Raw genomic sequence first — 15030 nt, forward strand, 5'->3', positions numbered from 1 at the left:
TCAGGATATTGTTAAAATGATCATATTCAAACTTCTTTTATCTAGGCTTAAAAAATCTAGGATTAGGGTATGCAAAATTTTATTTTAAGGAGGTCAAAACAAAAACAAGATTAAAAAAATATTATACATAATTTATTTGGGGCCAATTCAGGGGGTTCATTTGAACCCCTGGACTCCAAGTGGAGCCGCCCATGTGGATAGGGCCTATAATATATTCAGAAAGGCCACCTAAACCTATTACTTCCACCGGGGATCCCTTGATTTTTTTGTTTGTCTATTCCAAAAGCTTCTAAAGTATTCACATGGATAAGATTCAACAAATATCCAGTGTCAACAAAGGCCCATCGAATGTGTAGAACATTTAATGAAGAAGAGTGATAGAGGTGTCTTCTACGATCTAGGTAATGGACCTCCATGTCCACACATTCGACGAAAAATCCTCCAGAGAGAATGGCCACCAGTCATGCTATGATATGGGCATGCCTATGAAATGGACTGGCCTAGGGTGTTTTATTTATTACTATCAGCTATCCATTTGTCAATGAGGACATGCATTAATCATTTCTTGTGTGCAAGGAAGTAGAGAATATTCCTCAAAATCGTTTTCCTTATCTCTCTTTTACTTCATGGACTCGTTGCTAGAAATGGCTACAGATTGGGGTGCATTCTTCTCCTCAGTTCTAGCCTTTTCTATATTGTGAGTTTGATTGACAAATGAGAAAAGTAAATTTAAACACCTTAGTAATTTATAGGGAAATTAATCAACTCAACAAATTAACCAATTATGTAAATAAAAAATTGTTACCCGTTAATTACCATGAGTGCAGTCAGTAAAATTACAGCGATAAGCAATAAAAACAAACACATGATATTGGCGACAAAGTGGAAAGCAAATTGATTCGTCCAAAGAAAAAGCCACTACAAGTGTTCCCTAACCTAAGAAGAAATTTTGTATATACTATATAGAATCTAGGTTTACAATCTAAATCATATTTATAATTCTAGAATCCACCCAATAGAAAACTTATTGACATGGTCCTAGGATCAGCTATAAGCTACTTATACTTTTTTTTTTTTTTTTTTTTAAATCTTGAATCCTTCCTCGAACCATGTTCGTTACTCAAAAGACCATCCTGAAGGTTTTGATCCCCACACACCAAATGTGTTGGGGTAGTTTTGTGGCTTTAGCATTTGATCACCAATTTTTAACACCATATTGAATCTGAAATCTAAACTCACAGGTATGGTGAATTTAAGATTTGGGTTTTCTCTTCTTTTAAGGCCTTGCAGCCCCATGATTCTTCTCAACTTACTCATGCTCATATTAGAAAAGAAAGAGGAACCTTGAGATATAGGCATGGGTTAGTTAGGAGATAACATGCCAAAAATGTGCCTTAATACATTGATTTTTGCCAAAGGGGCCAACACAAATGATGAGCCCATAAAAACCATTAAGGTCATCCATCTTAATGGACGATCATTGCATCATTAGTAGGCCATCAAAGATAGATGAGTAACAGCCCAACACATTCAATAACAACTATCAAAGGTCTTAAACTCTCTTATCAAGACAAAAAAGGTTACAATTAGGGTAATAATCACCCTCATTTATGTCCAACAGCTACCTAAGTCATCTATAAAAGGGACAATCTGTCCATTTGCTAAGGTATGTCAAAAACACTACAAAAACACTATTTGTATATGAAATATATGGGTTGATACTAATTTAAGTATCGGAGGCTCCTCCACCGGACACAACTCGATGGTCTCTTCGATCTATCTCTCCTTTATCTTGCACGCCCTATAAGATCGTCTAGTGCTTCGGATTGAACGAGTGACCCAACCGACAATTTTGGCATCATCAATTTGGAGTCGTCTGTAGGAAAAGACAAGTCATTGTTCTCTTTCCATGACAAAGGGTCACTTAGTTCATTCAAAAGATATGAACACCATATTACCATAGTCAGTCTCGGTCAGCTAGATGGAATGTGATGTAAAGATCCTCTAATAAAAGCAGATCTACTCGCGACAAAGTAGTCTTGTAGTGTCTTCCAACCCAAAGGGACGAGCACATGAAATTTGGAGGCCAAATCAAATCACCTCGATGTGATTTCGCAAAATATGTCATCGTGTTACTGTGGGTCGATGATCCTGGGCACAAACGAGATGGTTCGCGTCAAGAACCCAAGGTAACTCTTATACCTTTATTCAAAAAAAAAAAAAAAAAAAAAAAAGCAAGAGCAAAGATAAAATTGCCCCAAAGATACATGGCCTAACCCACTGAGCCATTCTATGAGTATCATTGCTCAGGTATGTTTATGGGTTTATTCTCCAAAAAGTTATTTTTCTACGTGATACTATGGCCCAAAGATACATGGCCTAACCCTGGCTTCATGGAAGAGGCTACATGTTGACTTGGGGGAGTACTAATTTTAACAATTTTGTTTAATAAAATTACACTTTGCCCCTCCTTAATAATGTCATCAATTCTTTTAAGAGTAATGTTATAGCCACAATTTTTACAAGTTATTGAGGTAGTAAATTCTTATTGGTTTGCACACTTAGATAATTTTTTACTTACTAATAACCACTCACAACATTTGCAATTTGTAAAAATTTTGTAGTTTCATCATTGTCCTCCTTTTAAAGGCCATAAGAAATTAATAGATTAAATCTAAAACAAAATATACAAACCCAAAAATATTAGTCCAACAACAAAAATTATCAATAATAAAGCTGAAAAAAATTAAGCCCAATTAACATATTTTACCCAGAATAAAAACATAACCCTTCAAAAAATTTTAAACAAAAATCCATAGTTAAATAGTAGAGTCAAAGGCCGGAATGGTGCACACACAAGAGTAGAAAAGGCACCTTCCATAACTCCAAGTTCTAGCTTCGTCCCTACCTAGCTTTTTGGCTGCAAGAAACTTCTTGACCTTTCACTATTTATAAAACGTTTCCGATAAACACCAACTTCAAATGTGTGCTATTTTTCACAAATTCCACCAACCTCACACTAATTTTCTAATTGACTCAAAGCCCTCAAGCAGTTAAGAGACATAGAATCATTGGGCTATGATAAATTTCTAAAAGCCCGCCTTTTAGAATACAATAATGGTCTGCAAAGGGCGGCAAAGTCGCCGGATAGTGAAAGCTAGACAAAATTGGGGGGGGGGGGGGGGAGAATTTGTTTTCATTGGAGGCAATCACCAGAACATCCTGACAACACAACAGATAGTTGAGTTTTTGTTGTGAGATTCTAATTATCATATAAGGAATATACTTAATTACATATAATAATAAAAATTATTTAGAGTTATAAGAAGAGGACAGGAGGGGTAGGGGATGACTGCTACAGCTTCCTTTTATTATTATTAATTTTTTTTAAATGAAAAAACTCTTAATTAAAACAAACAGAACTATAAAACATTAAAAATTCTTCTTTCTTCTTTACAAAATTCATTCAATATATATATCAACGCTGTCACTATGGTCTGGTTTTAAGACTTAGGCAAAATTGCAAATTACACTTCTAAAGTTTAGGGGAGTTTGAATTTTACACCTTGAAGTTTCAAAATTTGAATTTTACTCCTTAAAGTTTGAGAGTGTTTAAATTTTACTCTGTGAAATTTCAGAATTTAGATTTTACCCTCTTAAAGTTTGGGAGTGATTAGATTTTACACCTCCAAATTTTGGAGAATCAAATCCAAACACTCCTAAAATTTAAGAGTTAAATTCTAAATTTTGAAATATTAAGATGTAAAATTCAAATAACCCTAAACTCTGGGAGTCTAGTTTGAAATTTAGCCTAAGTCTTATTAAAACCAATATTTTAGGCATTCTTTTTAGTTGGCTAATGTCATGACATAATCTCGAACCTTTATAGTCAAAATAATATTAAAATTAAAATAATTCTATGTAGTAGAATTTCTTATAAACTCTAGAAGATTTTAATTCTTCCTGATCCTATGTTTTTCTACAATAATCAATGTTTTAATTTGGTCTTCACTAAAAAAAAAAGTATAAATGTTAATTACTATATACAAACATAAATGCCACACCTCATACAACTCCTATAGGGCCATAAAATAAATCATTTTTGAGTTGTACAATTTTTTTTTAAACATATTATTCTAGTTATAGTATAGTCTTGCTCTTTGATTTTGAATTTTATTCAGGAAAATTTTTTATTTATAAAAAAAAATTAGATATAAGAGTTTCGACCTTGTCAACTGATAGTGAGAAAACAAAATCTGAATAAAGACCAATGCCTATTACAGGTAAAAAGATAGAGATTAAAAAAGAAGAAGAAGAAAAAAAAAAAAAAGCAAATCTAAGGACCAAGTCCAAATTATTTATCTTGATTTATAGAATTAATAGGTCCAAAATTGAGTAAACAGCCCACTATACCTTATTCCTTCTAAAGACCATATACATTAATTTAATTAAAATATTTTATGGCCATAACAAAATGTCATATCATATTCACAACAAGCTGAAGTGTTAGCTTATCATTGAACAAAATAAAATACTAAAATACTACGCCCGGATCCACAATAATCATAAATAAGAGTGTTGTGAAAATGTTGTGATACTTTTTTTTTTTTTGTGCCTTAGACTTTCTCTTCCTAACTTTCCTTAACATTGGCCAATTCAATAACAATACTAAGTTTCTTTCACCTTACAGCTAAAACTATATAAATCAAGCCTAATTAAGGTTCTAATGCAAGAACAGATTATAGTCAGCCACTAAACACATGCAAATCCTCTGCCCTGCCTCTAAAGCACTAGTATTAGTCTCAAACTCTCGGCAGAGACAATCCAATAAACTCTATAACAAGGAGGACTTGTACGAGAATAACATCAGTAATTGTTAGAGATATATTAGTCCATTAACATAAGTCTAAGCCTAATTCTACTTTGTGTGCAAGCCAAGTCTCCTACTTGTACTAGAAGTCTATTAGTTTAGGGTTTAGTCTACTATATATACACATGTTATGTTTTTTGTAACACAGGATTTGTACAACATTCTACTATATTATTGATGTAGCCCTTTAGGGTTTTGCTCTGTGGATGTAGGCCGTTAGGCTGAACCATGTAACCTTGTTTGTTATTGTGTTTTACACTATATACTTTCGCTTCTGCATCCATACTAGCATATTCAACATGGTGTATCAATGCTAATATTTAGCGTGGTATCAGAGCCACTTTCCTGTGGCCATGATTTTCTGTTCTTACGGTGTATTACGAACAATCTTTATCTTCCTCGGTGTTTTTTTGTTGCGTTTATCTTCTTTGGCTTCTTACTGCTGCCGTCGAAACTTTCTGGTAGAATTATGCCACCGTTAGAAGTTACATCAACATTGCAAGACCATTGCCTTTCTCAAACCACCGTCACAAAGCCAAACTTCATTCAAGGGACCTTCTCAACCTAATCAAATCTCAAGATTTCATCAAGTTTCCATCTTGAGTTTGAGAGGGGGTGTTAGAGATATATTAGCCCATTAATATAAGCCCAAGCCTAATTCTACCGTGCAAGCCAAGTCTTCTACTTGTACTAAAAGTCTATTAGTCTAAGATTTAGTCTATTAGTCTAAGATTTAGTCTATTATGTATACACATGTTATGGTTCATTGTAATACAAGATTTGTACTACACTCTAATATATTATTGATATAGCCCTTTAGGGCTTTCTCTGTGGATGTAGGTTGTTAGGCTGAACCATGTTACCCTCGTGTGTTATTGTGTTCTACACTTTATGTTTTCGCTTTCGCATCCATACTAGCATATTCAACATGGTATATCAATGCTAATATTTAACAGTAATAATAAGGTAAACAACTTTGCCTCACCCAAAAACACCATTCTCCATCTTTCTCTGCCACCTAAATTCCTAGAATTTTTCCATCACAACGTGAAAACCTATATCTAGCATGCATTATTCTGATCCTAATCTTCCTCCTTGGCACGTTTTTATGTCATTTTTAATTATTTACTAACTCATTGATCTTACTTAGCTAAAGCTACCTAATTAGCTCTTCTGTTGTTCAAATTTTTAGGTTCTATAACTTGGAGGCAAATCTAGTTCTTTGCACCACAGACTCACAAAGTAGAAGTGTTATAATATTAGTAATTCAGTACAGAGTTTTTCTAATTAAAAATGGGAGTGGCTATTCATGGTTTGATCATGGTGACCTTCACCATATGTCTCACCTCAGTTAGAAATGTTGCACAGGGGATTGCCACTTACTATACAGCTCCATACGTTCGTGAGTATTTCTATATGCAACAATTTAGCTAATTGATACTAGGGGTGGCAAAATTAGACACGACCCGTGAACCTGACATGACATGACACGAAATTAGCAAGTTATGGGTTGAAGTTTAATGGGTTAGTGTCATATTTGGGTTGACATTACTGACCTATTTAATAAACGGGTTGGATTAGTGTTTAATACATAAAACCCGTTTGACTTGTCTAACCCGTTTAACCTGTTTGACCTATTTAATTAAATAGAAATTTACCAATATACCCTTCAAATCCTAGGTATATAAACTTATTAGTTGTTGTGATTTATTTTCTTTAACATATTATGATTGATTACTTGTGATATTTAGATATGTTTTAGTTTTGAATGATTATTTGTGTTACATTTACTCGTTAGTTTTGAATTTTATACTAAAAATATTTATTTTTTTGGTTTTTCATAACTCAATTTGGTTAATACTATATATATATATATTTTTTTTTTTTCATTTTGATAAAATCTGATAAATAGATCGACACAATTAACTCATTTAATAAATGGGTCATGTTAGGGTTGAGGAATTTTGACCTGTTTAATAAACATATCGGGTTAGTGTTGACCTATATAGTCAGATACTTATGAGTCGAGACGACATGAACTTGACACTCAAGCACGTATTGCCACCCCTAATTAATACATAAATACGGTATGTTATAGATCAAAATGGTTTTAAAAAAAATATGATGACATTAATTTCTTACTATATCCTATGTTATTTTTTTCTTCCAAACAAAATAATTCTCATATATTAGAATTTGAAAATGGTATAGATATACCATATTTATATAATATCTAAAAGTTTAAGCGTAACATTTATTATTATTACACTACTGTTGAGTCACATCAGCATAGGATATTGGTTTATTTGATCAATTGCAGTCCATTTCAATTCATTTAAGTTCATTTTGGTCTTTTAAGTCCACTGTGGTCCATTCATTCCATTTTGGTGCATTTCAATCCATTTGGTCCACTGCGGTCCAGTTTAGTCCACTACAATTCATTTAGGTCCATTCATTCCACTTTGGTCCATTCGGTATATTTGGTTCACTATGTTCCATTTGGTCCATTTAAATCCTTTCAATTCATTTTGCTCCACTTCAGTGATGCCTTGTGAGGAGAGGTTTGTGTAGAAAGATGAGTTGCTTCATTAACAATTATGTTACATTCTCAACATAATGTTGGTAAGTTCTTAATTCGCTTCATTTAGTCAACTTCAAAGTTGTATTGTAAGGAAAGGTTTGTGCAGAAAGATGAGCTGCTTCATTGATAATTATGTCACTTTCTCAATGTAATATTGGCAGGTTCTTGACAAAATTACATTTTTCTTATGTTATTAAAGTCTGGTGTTGTTTTTCGAATAGAAATTATGGCTTTACTTATATATGTTTCATTTTTACATCATTCAAGACATATAGATGATGAACCATTTGTAAGGAGTACAAGAAACAAATTCCAACCTCACATTATATTATTTACAAAATATCTCACATTATATAATAATTAAATGTAAAATTCATTATGCTTCCTTGTGAGGAGAAAAACTTTTATAATTTAAAACACTTTCAAATAAAAAATATAAATTGCTTAATTTAGAAAATCTAATATATTGTATCAATTATACTTTGTTAGAAAATAATCACATTATTTTAAGAAGAGTTTGGGAATAAAACTTTTAAGTCTCGTCTACTATTTTCATTTTTCAATCAACAAAAAAACTAATCATTTATGTGACTAGTAAACAATGAAATAGGAACATCTAGGTAAGCTATTTAAACTTAAGGTTAATGTACCAAGAGCCTAGTAACTCAATCAACAATTTCTAGTGTTTCCAACATTGACCTCCAAGGTTTAGACTCCCTTTTCCCTTTTCTATAACATTAAATTATCTATTAATAAATAATAATAATAAAAACTTAAGGTAAAATTCTAAATCCACCAACAAACTCAATCAAAATTTACATGTGGTGGTGGCATTGTGAGAATGAATACGAGTATAGCTAAAAAAGTCGATGATGGTAGAGAAGATTGTCTGGATCATGTTGGTGCTTTAAGGAATGGCTAATGGTGACTTTGATAAAATGGTTGATAAGATAATGGACAAGGTTTTCCTCCCAACCATTTTTAAGGAATCTCCTTCAAATAAATACGTGGTGATTTATAAAATTATCCACATGTATTATAAATAAGTCACATAACTCATTAAAAATTTCATGTGACTAAAAGTACACATCGATGGTCTTTTTATCCTCTATATAATGGGTTGGAAGAAGTTTTCTCTGAACCAGTTTGAAGGTAAACTTTTTCTTAAGAGGATTGATCCATTAATGTTGTAGAGTTTTTCTTTTCTTAGTTAGATACTTAGAATCGTAATTGACCTTCACTTGTTTTGGTTGGCAAATTTTTAGAATGTTCTCAGCTCTGCTATGAGCTCTGCTTCGACATAAGCCTCTAATGTTTGTGAGCTTTTCTATCCCTTTTGCGGGCCTTTTGTTGTCCTTTTTGTGAGTTAGCAGTCAAGACCCTATTTGGATGTTGAGTAATTGATATCTCATCACTCATCACCCAAAAATCATCACTCAAAACTCATCTCCCTGTAACTCATTTTTTATCACTTGAAAATCCTCAACTTATACCTAGCTCAGTTTGGCCCTTAAACCCAGTTGAGTTTTCATTCTAAAAACTCAAAAATCTCAACTTTTTTGTGGGACCCATTGACTAACTTGGTGTAGTGAAAACAGAATGGCTACCCGCATGGAAAGGAACCCCTCCAGTTCTCTCTACTTTGTTATTTCCATTTTTTTCCTTCACCCCTAATACCCTCACCAAACCCAAAAGCTCTCATCGCCTTTCACCGAACCTAGAAGCTATCATCGCCTCCATCCTCATCCACTCAAACCTAGCACCCAAGGAAAGAAAAGAGAAACCAAGCCCAAAAACCTAGTGAAAAGGAAAGAAGAGAACAAAAAAAATAGAACTCAAACCCAGAAATCTGATGTGAAAAGGAAAGAAAAGAGAGAAAAAAAAAAAAGAAACCAAACTTAGAAACCCAATATGAAAAGGAAAGAAAAGAGGGGGAAAAAAAGAATAGAAAAACCAAGCCCAAACCCAACGTGAAAATGAACGAAAAGAGAGTAAAAAAAAAAATGAAGAAGATGAAGCGGTGAAAAGGAAAGAAAAGAAAAAAAGAAAAAAAGAAGATAGTTATGATGAGTGGCTTGGGAAGAAAGAAGAGCAAAGAAAATCAAAGAACAAAGCAAAAATGAAGTCTGATAATGTGGAAAAATTCTTAGGTACTCCCAGAGCACAGAGAAATTGTGCTCACATTCATGGTGGGCCCACCATCAATTTAAAAAACGGACCTCACTATGAATGTGAGAGAAAAGAGCAATATTCTCTATACTTCAGGAGTACCTAAAAATTACACGATAATGAGAAAGAAGAGAGCTATTGGGGAGTAGGCTAGCATGGATTTGACAACACACAAAACGTGAGGCCCATTAGTTGAGTGAAATTAAAAAAGTGTCATCATAACTTTATTTCAATAACTCAAAAACGCCTAAAACTTGTTTCCAGTTTTTGTAACTCATTACTCATTTTAGTGAGAATGAAGTGATGGAAACAAATTTAGAAAACCCATCCAAACAAGCCTTGCCTCTGTGGGACCACCATTTTTGAGTGATGAGTGAAAAATAGAACTTATGAATAGTGAATGATGGAAACTCTTAAATCCAAATAACTCAACCATCTTAAATAGCCATATATACGGGTGGCGCCGATGTAGATCTGGTGCAGATTGATCTGGATCTAAGCTCCTTTGCATCTATTAGCTACATCTAATGGTTGAAACTCTAACACTAGGGTGAGCCTTTATTGTTTGACGGCTTTTTTGTCCCTTTTGTGGACCTTTTGTCGACCTCTTTGTGGATTGGCAATCAAGCCATCTTAAATACCCTAGGGGTGGCACCAACCCAGATCTGACATATGGATTGGTCCGGATCTAAGCTACTCTCCACCTAGCGGCTAAATCTCAAGGCTAGAACTTAACACAAGGGTGATTTCCTCCTATTGGCTATCGTGCGTTGGGCTTTCTCTCCAAGATTAGTTGCTTTCTTAAGTAGTTTTGGTGGCTTTGTCGTAGACTTGTGGAGAACATGGCTATCTATTTTCTAAATTTGTATTGATGAATCTCCTTCCTTTTTATTTATTTATTTATTTATTTATTTTTTTCTTTTTTTTTTTTAACACAGATTTGGTTCTATTTTTGTTGTTTGTCTCAAAAAAGAACTTAGGTGATTGTGAAATACTAAGGGCCATTTGACACATTGAACGCAGTTTACCTTAGAAATACTAATATTCACTACTAGGAAATAAAAGATGTAATAAAATAACTACTACTATTTTGCTACGTATGGAAAATTTGTAAAATTTTTGTTGTTTGTCTTAAAAAAGAACTTTGGTGATTATGAAATACTAAGGGGGTGTTTGGTTCAATATGATGCACATTACAATAATGTGATATTAAAGTTTTTGATTTATTTTATTTTTTCTAATATTACCATAATTTAAAATTATAAAATATATCACATAATCTTAATCTCATCATCTTCCTAAACAATGTAATGTTGTATTCTTGTATTGAGATTACATTAATGTAATATTACAATAACGTAAAATTACAACATAATGTAACATCGTGGTGAACCATGTAACGACCCAAGAAAAAGTGTTAGTCAAATCTGCGCTATACCTCAAAAGGGTTAGTCACAATTGAGGCTTCTTGTAGTTGTTAATAAAGCTCAAATCTACCCAATAAATACCCAATGTGGAAACAGTTACGAATTATTTTGTGGAATTTACTTCAAATCTTTGTTGAATGGATTGGTTTGTAAATTCATGTGCTTTCTTCGACATGTGTTTAACTTAGTTAAGTCTAATAATGGTTTGGTTTAATCATTTAGTACTCTAAAGGGAAACTCATGAGATATGCTACCCCTATTATGAATTGATGTGTTTCATGTTATGTTTATATGTGCACATTGCTTGAAGTGGAGAATTAAAATGCTTTGGTTTTGTGTTGTGGCACTATGAGTTTATATGCCTGCTTGGTTCTCGTTGGGAACAAGTACTTGTCTTAGGTTGGGCAAACTAGGCTTTAGTGCATTTGATTTATTTTAGGGGATCCTATTTGATTTTGGAGACAAATGTGATGATAAACTTTGCGATAGGTCTTGTTATTAATAGGTTTGTTCCTTTTGTTTCTAGGTTTTGAGATTCTTGGTGATGGACCTAGTGATGGGATTAGTTGATCTCTTTTATTTTTGCAACTAAGAGGTAAGTGGTGTTTACTAATTTTGAGGGTTTTCCTAAAATAGTGTTGATTATTAAACTATTCTATATCAAAGAAATATGTTGATATTCTATATATAAATTGATATTTTATAAATATTTGATGTGCACATTGATTATTCGTTTTATGAAAAACTTGTGGGACAATCTAAATTTATTTAAACTTGTATGTGTGAATATATCTTTATATTTTGAGAATTATGAATGGATTACTTTTGTGAGCATATTGAATATGTTTTAAAAACCTATAGCAAGTCGTGATTTAAAACTCAGTATTGTAATTAGTCCATAGCTAGGGGACAATCATCCTACAGCTAGTTCTTAGCAAAGGACGGTCCTAGAAAAAGGGACATTGCACATTTTATAGCTCCTGAGCAAGGGAGTATACTATGAGGATCCAAAAAAGAAGCTCCTTAGCTAGGGAGTGTACGTTTAGGTTCCAAATGAGCCATCCTTAAGAAAAGAGATGAAAAGAGGTTCTAGTCCTATAAGGGAACAACACAACCCTATCAACGGGGTGTAAATGTTGACTACGAGTAAAGCGCTAGTCACATCTACGTTATACATTTAAAGGACTAGTCACAATCGAGTCTCCTTGTAGTTGTTAATAAAGCCTAAATCTACCCAATAAATACCCGATGTGGGACTCATCACACACTCACACAATCAATTAAATTAGGGCATCACAATCTCCCCCACTTAAATCCTTAACGTCCTCGTTAGCTATGATCCATTTTGTGGGGTAGTATCTTTGAGCCCACACGGGGTTACCGGGCCGACTCTGATACCATATGTAACGACTCAAGGAAGAGCGTTAGTCACATCTGCGTTATACTTCAAAAGGACTAGTCACAATTGAGACTCTTTGTAGTTGTTAATAAAGCCTAAATCTATCCAGTAAATACCCGATGTGAGACTCATCACACACCCACACACTTCACACAATCAATCAAATTGGGGTATCACAAACCAAACACCCCCTAAGGGTATGTTTGATACCGTGAATGGAGATTACGTTAGAAGTAGTAATATTTATTATGAGGAATAAAAAAAGTTGGGTAAACAACGTATTTGGTCCCTGTCCTATACATCGTATTTTAATTTGATCATTGACCTTTCAATTGTGTCAACTTGGTTCCTAACTTTTCAGTACCGTGTCAATTTAGTCTCTGCAGTAATTTTTTGGATGAAAATTGATGGCGTGTCTAATGGCCAAAATAAAAAATTAGCTTTTGCTGATGTGACAATAAAATAAAATTTTATTTTGGTTGTTTGCCATGTAAGCAATTTTCATCCAATATATAATAGCAGGGATTAAATTGACACGACACTAAAAGGTTAGGGACCAAATTGACACAATTGAAAAGTTAAGAACCAAATTGAAATATGGTGTAAAAACTAGAGACTAAATATATAGTTTACCCAAAAAAAGTTTGTAAAAAAAGATACATACAAAAAGTTTGTACTCTTTAGAACTATATTTATTAATTGAGTCACACTAACGAATGCCCTTAGGGCATTGGTTAACAATCCATTTTAGGAAAGTTTTGACATCACTTTTAAGGAAAATGAAAAAAGCTGTCAAAATATTAATTGCTTTTCTTTCTTTCCCTATAAAAACTTTCTTTAAATAGATTATTAAATAATGCGCTAAGGGCATTCGTTAACATTTCCCTTATTAATTTTAAAATTTGTTAGGAATAGTTATGAGTTATGACAACTATTTTAGAATAAAATAGATATTCCTCAAATTAAAGAATAACAATTCCTTGTAATAAATATGCCACCAAATAACCGAATAATTATTACATATGAATAATCATTCCATTACATGACTTATTACAACGTATCAAACATGCCCTAATTGAAGTAGTCATACCAAAAAAATAAATAAAAACACAACCTTAACCCTTGAATTTGTTCTTTATTACTTCTCAAAAGGATTATCTTGACAACCTCTTCTTGCTTTGGATATCAAAACCATGGTGTCATGATAGGGAAAAAACTTAGGTGCTTCGGGAGTAATGTTCCCTCCTCTCACATGAGGAGACTTCAGGGCTGTAAATGAACCAAGCCGTTCATAAACAGCTCGGGCTTGGCTCGATAAAAAGCTCGTTCACGTTTGTTTGTTTATAAACAAGCCAAGTTTAAGCTTTAGTTTTAGGCTTGTTTAATAAACGAGCCAAGCCCAAGTAAAAAATATTGTTCATGAACAAGCTTGTGAATACCAAGGCTCGATATAAAAGTAACAAAACAAGTTGAGTTTAGGCTTATTTACGAGTTTGGTAATAAAATTGATATGAGCTTGACAAGTAAACTCATATCCTTTTAAGACTTTAATTAATTATAAGTTGAGACCACTTATCCAAACCAAATAGGATAGATAATAAACTTGATATAGGCTTAATAATATACTTGTGTTGGATCTCAAGCTCAAAAATGATATGAGCTTGAGTTTGGGCTTGATATTGAGCTCAAACTTGGCTTGACCAATGAATCAAGCCAAGCTAAGTCGAACTCAAACTTTTATACTTTATAATAAGCTCAAGCTTGAACATTATTTATAAGCTCGTATCAAACTCAAGCCAAGTTTGAACATTATATTTCTTTTTGTCGAGCCGAGCTTGAACATTCACTACTCGACAAAGCTCGGCTTGTTTACAGCCCTAGAGGAGTGGGCTCCATGATGGGACCCACGTGTGAGACCCACCTCTCATGTAAGAGGAGGGAGCATTGCTTATAGGTGCAACAAGCAATGTTGTATGGGCCCATTGGGCAGCATGTGGGAGAATGTAGAGTCAGATGCATCAGGACCAACAATTGAGGTGCCCCACCTTGCGAAGCACCAGTGTTGTGATTAAAATTGTTGATTACTGTTCACCAGGATGTGGAGGAACCATTGATCTCTCTAAACAAGCTTTCTCCGCAATAGCTTATCTTAGTGCAGGAAGAATCAAAATAAGTATACTCAGTAAGCCCAAAGCCCAATTTAATATTTTTATTGCTTAAGATGCATACATTATGAGAAAAACATAATTCAAGTTTGCTTTTGTACATGTTATTTGCAGGGTTTGAAGTTCTCCAAGACTATGGCCTTGTGGCTCGTAACAACAGCTTATGTTGGTTTTGAAATAAATAGCTCATGATCGATGGAAACTTCTATGTTTCTACATGACTTACGAGTCCTACGTGTGTAACGGAGTTATATCTGCGAAACTATCTTAAGCCTGGATTAAAGCTAGCGACGAAGTAGTTCATGAATGAAATGTGAATCTATGACTTGGTTGTTCCTAATAAAAATGAATTGGTTGGTGTAATCCCATTTGGCCAAGGAACTAAAAGTCCTATACTGTGTCTACATTTCTACGCTAAT

At 33.5% G+C, this 15030-nt stretch overlaps 1 pseudogene; it reads left to right on the forward strand.

The window, feature by feature from the left end:
* The first annotated feature begins 6163 nt into the window (after positions 1-6163).
* LOC142635755 (EG45-like domain containing protein) lies at positions 6164-14787 on the forward strand (annotated as a pseudogene).
* The last annotated feature ends 243 nt before the right edge of the window (positions 14788-15030 follow it).

This window comes from Castanea sativa, chromosome 1 (genome assembly GCF_040712315.1).
Source record: "Castanea sativa cultivar Marrone di Chiusa Pesio chromosome 1, ASM4071231v1".
NCBI classification, from domain to species: Eukaryota; Viridiplantae; Streptophyta; class Magnoliopsida; order Fagales; family Fagaceae; genus Castanea; species Castanea sativa.